The sequence below is a fragment of the Dasypus novemcinctus genome, chromosome 10 (assembly GCF_030445035.2).
Source record: "Dasypus novemcinctus isolate mDasNov1 chromosome 10, mDasNov1.1.hap2, whole genome shotgun sequence".
NCBI lineage: Eukaryota > Metazoa > Chordata > Mammalia > Cingulata > Dasypodidae > Dasypus > Dasypus novemcinctus.
Genome location: NC_080682.1, coordinates 97906828 through 97918603, shown reverse-complemented (window position 1 = coordinate 97918603; position 11776 = coordinate 97906828).

Genomic DNA, 11776 nt, shown 5'->3' with positions numbered 1-11776 from the left:
AACAATTTAAATCGTATAAAACTACAGAAGGATGGCTACGGCTAGCACTCTAAACCAGAATGCACAGGAGGATTACTAGTCCTGAAATTATGTAGTTAATCAATCACCAAGTATACATAACTCCCTTTTCTCCTAGTGATTCCATACAGCCTCTTTGTGTCAGATGTTCTTGCTTCTTCTCCTCAGAGATTACCATGTTGACACTCCTACATAAAGAAAGGAAAGTTTCAGTTGCTTTTGGGCTCAGAACCAATTTCATGTGCATGATTATTAGTGTTGTTCAGAAATGGAGGGCTGGAGAAAAAAAGCTACCCTGAGTGACCCAGGCCAAACTTTAAAGACTCACCCAAATACAACCTTCTTTTCCAAATGACCTAGATTCAAGTGAGGAGATATAACATTTAACCATAGGAAAAAAAAAGTGTCTCATTCTCTGTGGCTGAAATGATGAAAAAACTAGGCTTTAGAAGGCAAAGCCTTTTTTAAGGATCTCCTAGAAGAGTTAGTTATCTCTCTGTTTGAAAAGATTCACATTGTATAAATCTACACAAGAAACTATACTATGGATATTTCTTTACCTCTGGACTCAAATACAGGTTGGCATTTTCAGAGAGTTGATGTTACAAAATTTACATCAAGTGTGCTGGTATAAAAAATAAGTGTTTTTGGAAAGCAGAATGTGTATATCTGCCAGTGTGTCTATTGGTCAATTCCGCTTTTGCAATTTTATTTTTGAGGTACTGGGGTTTGAACCCAGGACCTCATATCTGGGTAGCTGGCGCTCAACCACTGAGTTACATTGGCTTCCCTGAGTTATTTCTTTTCATTTGTTTTGCTTGTTTGTTTTTTCAGAAGGTACAGGGAACTGAACCCAGGACATCCCACGTAGGAGGTGGGGCTCAATCGCATGAGTCACATCTGTTCCCCTCTTGCAAACTTCTGCATTGCATTTATGCATCTCACATATGTTTAGTTGAGATTTAATATGTGATAGCCACCTGTCTTCAAAATTCCCTGTGGGTTGTGTGAATACTCACCAATAGAATCTTACATCATATAAATCTCTTTTGCACAATCTAAGTCCTAATAATACTATATTTTAACTCATTCTTCTGAAGGGATTTTCTTTATGCTCTTTTTCTCTTTCTTTGGAGATGATGGATGATGGATAGATAGATAGATAGATAGATAGATAGATAGATAGATAGATAAATTTAAATCCCATGGCCTCAAGCCATTATTCTTCAGATTCCAGTTTAATTGAATCTTATTTAACAAGGCTTTCTCTGACACACTAAATTTAATTTGAGCTCCTGCTATCATCGCTATAGAATTAATTCTCCATTCTACTCTACCCCCCATTAAATATCTGTTTTAAAAGCTAACTTACAGGGGCAAGTTATTTCTGCTTTTTCAATAGAATAAAGTCATTTCTACCTCTGTATATGCCTATAAATTATTTCCTTTTCTCTGATATTTGGAGGTCAAAAGTGAGTTTATATATACTGGCAAGCATATTTGTGGATAACTAAGTGTAAGTTATTATGAACTTATAGACTTATAGAAATTAGTTTGAGACATGATTAAAAGAGATTCCCTCAAGAATTGATATCAGCACTACATTAAATCTTCTGCCTTGCCAGTGAAAGAGGAAAACAAAACACTTGTAACAGATGGTTTCTCTATAACCAAATAACTTTTAATGATTTGAGTCTTTCTCTTATTTAATCTTCCCATTCCCTGGCTCTTCTCTTTCTTCATCTAGGCTTCTCTTCCATGAACCCTGGAACCTATTTAATGAAGCATGAATGAATCTGGTTTTAATGAGTAATTGGTATCTCTGACATCATTAGTCAATTAACCAATCTAGTACATGAATTCTGCAGGTGCCAGAATATGAGTTTTTTAAGAACAAATCAAGAAACACAATAAAGAGCATCTACATAGTGAAATGATCTAAATCTGCAGCATTGTATATAAGATAGTGAGTAGGGTTAACATCAAGAAATGCATTCTCCTGAATGATAGGCATCTGTTTGTTCAAAAGAACAAATAGTAAGTGCCTATTGAAAGGGTAATTGATTAAAAGAAAAAAGAATAGTGAAAAAAAAGTAATGTCAAACTTTACTTCTCAGTAGTTGCAAAGGAAGAGTGGTAAAATTAGAGTTGGAAGGCAGAGAATATATTAATCCATTTCACATTAATGTCACTACAAGAACATCAAACATCATGCTCACAGGCAAAACATTCCAACTGACCTCATACTTTAATCATATGTAGGCCAATACAAATAATCATTACCCACAATTCATATATAACTTCTGAGACTGGTTTGTCTTGATTTAAAATTTCTTCATCTTATATCAGGAGGCAGAGAACATTGATTTCTACTTCCAAGGCCATTTAGAGTGTGGATTCTGCAATCGTCTTTCTAAAGCAAGGGTCCTTTCAAAGGCCTTTGCCAGAACACTGCCAGAAATTGAAAAGTCATTCATTAGAGATAAATGAAGACTGAGATTTCAAGGGGAAGCAATCCAAAAGCCTTTCTCCATGCAAAATAGTGTCTGATTATCAAAGATGTGGGAAAAAAAAAAGAGAGAAAGAGAAGCTCAAACCTCTGATTTTATGGAGAGCACCCCACTCCTGTGTTCTGAGTGATTTTCTGCATCATTTACCTCGGGGAATCGAAAGATATACCACTTAAGTGCCAATTTATCAGCAGTAATAAATCCGAGCTTCAGTATTTATTGTGCACTTACCATATTCAAAACTGGAGTAGGCACTTACACTAAAACAGTATGTAAGTTAGAAGTAGATTTTTGAGGCTGCTATCATTTGAGTAGAGCAAAGGGAAAAGAAACAAAATACCATGTTATAAATGATATTATGAAAGGTTCGCAACAAGATACAGATTTTAAAATGTCAACTCATAGTATTATTATTTGCAGTTGATTTAGCACCCATGTAATTGATAAAAAATTAGATATTTGAAAAGTCCTGAGAGAAGGGAATGAAGCAAAGAAGGTCAGGGCATTCTCCAGACAATTATTTATTAGTGACATTTTCTCGATATAGGCAGAAAAATAAAGTGAAATCATGAGAAAGCTGATTATTTGGAGAAATTGACCTTATTTCTGCATTTCCTCTCTAGCTTATTAAGTTTCAAAACACTGACCTTCTTCTCTGTTCCTTATAGTTCCTGCTTCACAGCAATTTTTCTTGCTACTTTCACTTCCAGGAAATTATACCCCAGGCTCGGAATATTTTAAACTCCATATTTCAGGTATCAGCTTAAATGTGTCTTTCTCATCACACAACAGAAAGTCCACATGTAACAATTCGCAATAAGTCAAATTAGATGTTTCATTTTTTGATTATAGAGTGCAATTTCTTGAGAAAAATATCTGATCTGCACATTCTTTACCCTAATTTCAGGATATATGGTTTGTTTCACAGTAGCTGCTCAATAAACATTTGTTGTGCACAATTAAGACTATAGAGAGACTATTGTTTTGGCAGTGAATGTACAAGTTGACTGATACAGTAACATTAATTTGGTATGCTGATTGATTTTACCAATTTCATCATAGAAAATTAAACAAAATCGATTTATGGTTTTGAATTGTTTTTAACAACAGAAACTTAAAGGCCTCCTGAGCAAGAGCTCCATGTTTTCAGCACCTGATTTGATCACTTTGACCTAGCAACTGTACCTTCAGAATTACCAATACAAAGAAAAGAAGTAAGAATCATGCCACATCTGAACGCTTCTCTACCCTCTCCTGTCACCTTCTCTCTAATGGGCATCCCAGGCCTGGAGCACCTGCATGTCTGGATCGGGAACCCCTTCTGCTCCATGTACGTGGTGGCTGTGGTGGGGAACATGAGCATCCTGGCAGTAGTGTGGGCAGAGCGAAGCCTCCACGAGCCCTTGTTCCTCTTTCTGTGCATGCTGTCAGTCACTGACCTGGTCCTCTCCACTTCTACCCTGCCCCGCATGCTCTGTCTGTTCTGGCTTGGAGCCCATGACATTGCCTTTGATGCTTGCTTGCCCATATGTTCTTCATCCACAGCTTTACTGCCATGGAATCGGGCTTCTTCCTGGCCATGACCATTGATCGCTATGTGGCCATATGTCATCCCCTGCACCATGCCACCATTCTCACCCACACTCGTATTGTCATAATGGGTATAATTGTGGTGGTTCAAGGTGTGGCCTTCTAGTCTCCACATCCCATCCTGCTCAAACAGCTTCCCTATTGCAGAACACGAATAATTGTCCACACTTACTGTGAGTTCAGGCTGTGGTGAAGCTGGCTTGTATGGACACAGGGGCCACAAAAAGTTATAGCCTCAGTATGGCTACCATCATAGGTTCATGTGATGCTATTCTCATTGCTATATCATACACCCTCAATCTCCGCTCTGTATTCCACCTGCCATCCCGAGAAGCTAGCTTTAAGGCTTTGGGCACATGTGGCTCCCATGTCTGTGTCATTCTTGTCTTCTATTCCACAGCTGGCTTTTCCATTTTCACTCACCGTTTTGGAAAAAATGTGCCTCCACATATCCATATTTTTATCGCCAATAAGTACATTTTGGTGCCTCCTATCCTATTGTGTATGGAGTGAGGAATAAGAAAATTCGGGAACATGTTCTTAGGTCTATAAGTCTCCAAGTTGCCTGAGTTTAGTAGGAAAAATAAAATAAGTGGTTTAAATTTAAACGGAAGTACATGATATGAAATATCATTTCTCACTCCCACAAGCTGAATTGCATTACCATCTGCAAATTTATCTACCATTATCTGTAGATTTCCAGAATTACAAATTAACATGTAGCTTCAATCTTTTTCCCTTTAGTGAATATTAGAGAAGAGAGTGTTAATATCTTTCTTGCTACCTTTAAAAGATGATTACCAATAGGGAGTTAATAGGAAGAGACAACAGACTCCAGCACCTACAATCTGATTTATTGTACTCACCTCACTCAGCTAAGATGGAGTTGAAGAAGGACAACCACCACACCACAGAGCCTAGAGTGCCTACAACTGAAAGCGAGAGGATCGCATCCAGTACCCATGAGGAATCTGAGCCTCCTCTTGACATAGAGGTGCAATGGACACAACCAATCCAATGTCCACAGAGAAAAGGTGGCATTGAAGTGGGGAAAGTGGACATGGTGGCTGATGGGTATGGGGAATGGCAGGAAGAGACGATATGTGGAGGTGTCTTAGGGACTTGGAGCTGCCGTGGATGGTGCTTCAGGGGCAATCACTGGATATTATAAATCCTCACAGGGCCCACTGGACGGAATGGGGGAGAGTATGGGCCATGATGTGGACCATTGACCATGAGGTGCAGAGGTGCCCAGAGACGTACTTGCCAGATGCAATGGATGTGTCATGATGATGGGAATGAGTGTTGCTGGGGAGGAATGGTGGGGTGGGGGTAGTGGGGTTGAAGGGGTCCTCATATATTTTTTTGTAATGTAATATTTTTACAAAATCAATTAAAAAAATTTAAAAAAAATACTTTCATATATATATTCTCCCAGATTTTGTCAAAAACATATTAAAATATATATGTAAATAAAACTGGGATTGTACTAGGCATTTTTTTATTTTTTAAACAATCAATTTTATTGATATATATTAATAAAGCATACAATCCATCCAAAGTAAAAAAAATAAAAAATAAAAATAAAAATAAAAATTCTCTGGAAACCTAATGCTTTGTAATATGGACTAGGCAGTTTGAAATAATCTTGCTCCATATATGTGATTGTGATTTTATAGAACAGGTGATAAATATCAAGCTGCTTCAAATGGAATCGAATTTTAAACTTATTGCTTATCTGTGTAAAATCCATGTAAAATTTTTCTATACATAAAGAAAGTAAAACAAAAACATAAATTAATTAATGTGAAGGGTCCTATATTAGCTATAGGACTGCTCAAGTTTCTAGAGTAATTTTAATAGATGTGGGGTATATATCATATTTAAAAAGGTAATATCCAGATTCTACTGAATGCCAAAATTGAGGGCATGAATTTAGAATTTCATAACTAATAGGACAATTTATTGAACGTACAGGCTACCATTTACATTGAGTCTGCCCTGTTGACTAGGTAACATGGAACTCAGCACCAAGACAGGTGACCTCAAATCTCTTACTAACAACAAAGTACAGTTTGCCCCTTATTTATTGCCCTGATATGAAAGACTGGAATCCATTGTTAGTTCATTTTGTGCAATTATTACCAGTTACCACAATTATCCACTTGTCATGTTTGTTTTGGAATATTATCTAAGATCCATAGACTGCTTCTTTTCATGGAATTCATCTGCCAAAGGGGTCTTTGACACTTGTGCTTGGAAAATTTTTCCTCTCTTTGCTTATTTCTCATGAAACTCACACACAAAGACTAGCATCATTTTAGCGACCAATTATGAAGTCAATAATTCAACTATAAGGAGATATGATGTCTTCTGTTTTAGAGAATTAAGCACTTTTCTCATGATTCTCTTCACATAATGAACTCAAGATCAGGGGGATTCATAAGGAATATATTAATGAGATTTATTGTCACATGGTAGATTTGAAGTTCATGCAGTAAAGTAAATTGTATATGCCCTAAAGAAGAAATGTCTCAGATAAGGTATGTATTCAAGTGTCTTCAACATAGAGGTACACAGGCAAGAAGGAACGTTTGTCAATTGTAAGTTAACACACACAGGGAGCAATTAAATAGTGAAAAGAAGAATAAAGGGCAACTCAAAAGTGCTGAAACTTTTGCTACTATATCACAAATATCTTATTTAAGTGACTCATTTCAAATATTTTACTATTGGGATTGAGACCATGGTGACTCTCAGGCAGTGCTTGAGTGACAGAATTTTCTCTTCCTGGTCAATCTTGTGTTTTAATCAGTCTTCTCAAATCTGAATTAGCTTCCTTTCCCACTGTAGCTGTCCATTTAATTGTGGACTGAGGTCTTCAAAGTATAGGAAATTTTATTTCAGAAAATTTCCCACAAACCACTTGAGCAAAGGGTAAAAGCTCAATGCAGTAGTAATGGTGAAAATATAGTTAGTTTATTTTTTAATTTATAAACTTACATTAGAATATCTTTCTATGTGTGTAGATATATATATATATGTGTATTATATATATATATATACACAAATATGTAATATGTATATTATATATAACGTGTTTGTTTTTGGCCGGACAAAAGCAACCAGGCCCAGATTGGAAAAAGCATTCCACCTTAAGAAGCCTATTTTAACTTACTTTCAAAGGAACTAAATGTGTTTTTATAGGGTAATAATTCATCTGTAACTTCCAAAGCACTGTTACACATATTTATAATATCAACTTTTCTAAATTCATTGAAAACTCTGATTCTGTGTTGGTAGATTGAATATTATGTACCCTCATTTAGCCATTTTCTTGATATTGATCCACATTCCTGTGGGAATGTGTGCCCATTTTAAATAGAATACCTGAAATATTATTTTAGTTAAGGTGTGGCCCAACAGAATAAGTTTGAGCCTCAATCTGGGTAACAGGGGCCCTTTGTAAGTAAAATAAACTCAGGTTTACACAGAGAAAGCCATGGAAAGGAATAGGAAGCCAAAGTCAACAGAGCTGGAAGTCAACACTAACCACAAGAGAAAGGAGAAGACATCACCATGTCATGTGAGGCAGAGATGCAAGCCAGGGAACCCCAAGGATTCCCACAGAGCAAAATGAGAATGTGACAGGCTTTGGGAGAAAAGGTTGCCTTGCTGTCATCAGGGGTATGGACTTCTCCTAGCCTCAAAATTGTGAGCCAATAAATTCCCGTTGTTCAGTCAGTTATCAAAGACTAAAATTGTATTTTAGCATTTTTAGGCTATTTAACATACAGATATATGTAAACATGTATGTATGCATTTTTATTGAGGTACAATTAAATACAGTGTAATGAAGAGGTTTTACATGTAAAGTTTGGTATGTCTGGACAAATACATGGCCTACATAACCCCTACCCTAATTACAAAACAGGGCATTTACATCACTCCCGGGTAGTTTCCTCCCCTTTCTCTCTGGCAAGTTTATGTGTGGAGCAGTGCATGCTTTATGCAGTGGGAGAAGTTGGTGCTTTTTTTTCATGAATTTATTCACAATTTCTGCTTACCAATTTACACAAAGTTAAGAGAAAAAGTTGAATGCTTTGTTTAGATTATACCTATTTGATCTTCTTCCTCCAAAAAAATGCTAGTCTATCTTAATTCTAACTTAATTAATCTTTCTTTCTTTTCTTTTTTGTTTTCTCCTTCTCGTTCCTTTACCTTCTGTTTTTACTTTTTATCTTGCCTTTTTTGTCTTCAATTGTTTTTATTTTCACCACCAGACAGGGTTTAATTTTTTTTTTTAAGCTGGGAGGCTTATATTTTGTTGCCTTCATTAAGACAAGTCTCTTCCTGGTTGCTCAAACTAAAAAATAATTACATTTTATTTTAATTTAGACTCCATGACACTTTTCTGGGTAGTTCCACAGTTTATGGTTAAAATTCCAGGCTCGGAATTAGAATGTCTGGGCTCAAATCCAGGAATCTTCCCATGAATAGTTTTATGAGTATTTGATTCTTGATGTATAAAAATGAATAATGATATTATCTACCGCATATGGCTGTCTGAGGATTAAATAATCTATGTAAAAACCTCAGAGCATTGGTAAAGCAACAACACTCAAGAAACATGATTTTTATTCTTCCCTCAGAACTATGATTTTCTATGATATCCATCCTTTGCTTCCTTAACAATGTTTTAAGATATGCCCATTGAATCTTATATTCTAAATTTAAACTCCATAAATATTTTATGTTTTTGATGTATATATGTTCCTCAGAACTAGCTTTTTTTTTTCTATTGAAGTTTCTGTTTAATCATGGTGCATGATAACAAAATCAAAGGCCTTTGGAAGACAGGATACTGTGGCATAGAATAGAATAATGATACGAATGTAGACACCTCCTTTCATCTCTTCTATTGATACAATCCAGGCATTTACAATATGTGCTCTATATATTCATTTTAAATTGGATTGTATTGACTTGGACAAAATTGTCTAACCCTTCAAATTTATGCTTCAATTTTCACTAGATCAATCTCCACTCATTCTTGGAAGGAATCCACACAAAGAGAGCTTAACTAATTAACTTTAATCCTTTAACACTGGATATATCTCCTTTCTGTAAAAATTTGACTCTGGTAGACTTTACTAACTGAGCAGGGTCTCTGAGCTCCTTTGTTTAATCATGTGAACTAAGGAAGTGTGCTTAAATTAAAATGCTGTGGGCTACTGTTTAAGGCAAAATGTCAAAATCAAACTTTTACGATATTTTTCATTTTTAATACCCTAATTTATTTTTACTTTATTTTAGGTTTCTAAATTAGTATGTATTCTATTAGTAATCTTTAAACCTATCACTACTATTTAATTTTCCAATTAATTGAATTTTGAAATATAATAGGCTTCATTTTTTAACACGTTTTGGACAACAGAGAGGATCAACTATGGCAGGGGAGGAATGCTGGTATGGGGCGTTATTGATGGGTGACACGTGGTTGCGAAGGAGTCCTCCAGAGCATGTATATAGGGTATATAAAAATGTTCAAGGGAAAGCAGACTTGGCCCAGTAATTAGAGTGTCCATCTACTGCATGGGAGGTCCACAGTTCAAACCCCGGGCCTCCTTGACCGGTGTGGAGCTGGCCCATGAGCAGAGCTGAAGCACGAAGGAGTGCTGTGCTATGCAGGGGTGTCCCCCGCGTAGGGGAGTCCCATGCACAAGGAGTGCACCCCATAAGGAGAGCCGCCCAGCACGAAAGAAAGTTCACCCTGCCCAGGAAAGGCACCGCACACAAGGAGAGCTGACACAACAAGGTGACACAACAAAAAGAAACAGGTTCCCATGCCGCTGACAACAACAGAAGTGGACAAAGAAGACGCAGCAAATAGACACAGAGAACAGACAACTGGAGTGGGGGGGGGGGGCTGGGGAAAGAAATAAATCTTAAAAAAAATGTTCAGATATTCTTTGGTATTTTTATAGTAGTTCCAGTTACAAACAACAACTGTGAGAGTGCTGAGTTCCTAGCTGGGGGAGCTCTGTCACATTCCCCAATGGAACAGCAACAATCCTCCAAGTGTAAGGGCAAAGACCAGTGAAGAAGGATGGTCTACTGATGAGCCCTTGATACAGGTGGCTATGCTTATGAGCCTGTGTGCCTGAAATTTCAACTAGGTCTAGAGCTGTAGGGTGCCTAAGAATTACCTCCTGAGACCCGCCATGTTGCTCAAATATGGCCACTCTCTAAGTCAAACTCACCATGTGATTGCATAACCTTCCCCCACCATGGGGTCTGACTCCTCGGGATAAGCCTGAGAGATTACTACCAATCACCAAATGGTGATTCAACTGGAAAAAGACCTTTAATAAAAGGGGGAAATGTAAAGATAAAATTCATATGGTTAAGAGTCTTCAAAACAGAGTCAGAGGTCATAGAGTGGTCATATTTACCATGCCTCGAAAGGATCCCAGAGACAGCCAAAGTAGATGTGATCCCAGGTACTGGTGCTCCTGAGGGCTATGGAGACACACAGTTTCTGTGGTCATGGCAGATGGCTCTGGAGTTCAGTGCCTCGTAAGTGGGCCCTACTTTGTAATTTGTGTTCCTGAGTGTGATGGAGTTGGACTCAGACATAACCTTTCTACACATGCCTTTTCTATCACTTTTACTGAACTTGTGGTTGGCGCTGGGGTTGGTGTAAATCAGCAGACTTGAATCTCTGGACAGGCCATGTGCCACCTGGGCCCTGAGCTTCAGCAGAGTTGCAACTCCTACACTCTGGCTCAAGGAAGGTAAGATGGTCAACCACCACATCAGGGAAATGAGAGTGCCTCCAACTCCAAGCAGGAGAATCGCATCCAATAACCATGTGGGTCTAAGCTCCTTCTAGGTTTAGAGGTGAAGTGGACATCATCATCCCAGCATCCACAGGCTGGAGGAATAAAATATGCATTAGAGTAGACTTAACTGGTATTCTGCTATAGAAATATTGTGACTAATAATGGAAGAAACTATAGCATTGATGTGGAGAAAATGGCCATGGTACTTGCTGACAGCAGGGAAAGGGAAGAAGAGATGTGATGTGGGGGCATTTTCAGGACTTGGAACTGTACTAAATGATATTGCAGGGACAGATGCAGGACATTATATATCCTGTCATAACCCACTGAGAGTACTGGGGGAGAGTGTAAACTACAAAGTAGACTCTAATCCATGCCATGCAGCAGTGTTCCAAAATGTATTCACCAAATGCAATGAATGTGCCACAATGATGAAAGGGGTTGTTGATGTGGGAGGAGTGAGGGTGGGATGTGAGGTATATTGGAACCTCTTATATTTTTCAGTGTAACATTTTTTGTGATCTTTGTATCTTCAAAAAAAATGTAAAAATTAGAAAAAAAAATAGACAACAGATAATATAATATGTGCTATCAGTTAAATACTGGCATACATGCTATCCTTTCTATCTGAATTACTTTTTACTGCCATACAATGCTCTCAGACCCTTTCCATTCTTATTCATTTTTATGGTATAGCTCAATATCAAATGAAAGAATTCTCCCCTAACTCTTTGAAGTAGAAATTTTATCCTCTTGTTTGATATATATTTATATGTTAATAAAAGTATAGGAAGTAATAGCTATCTATTTATC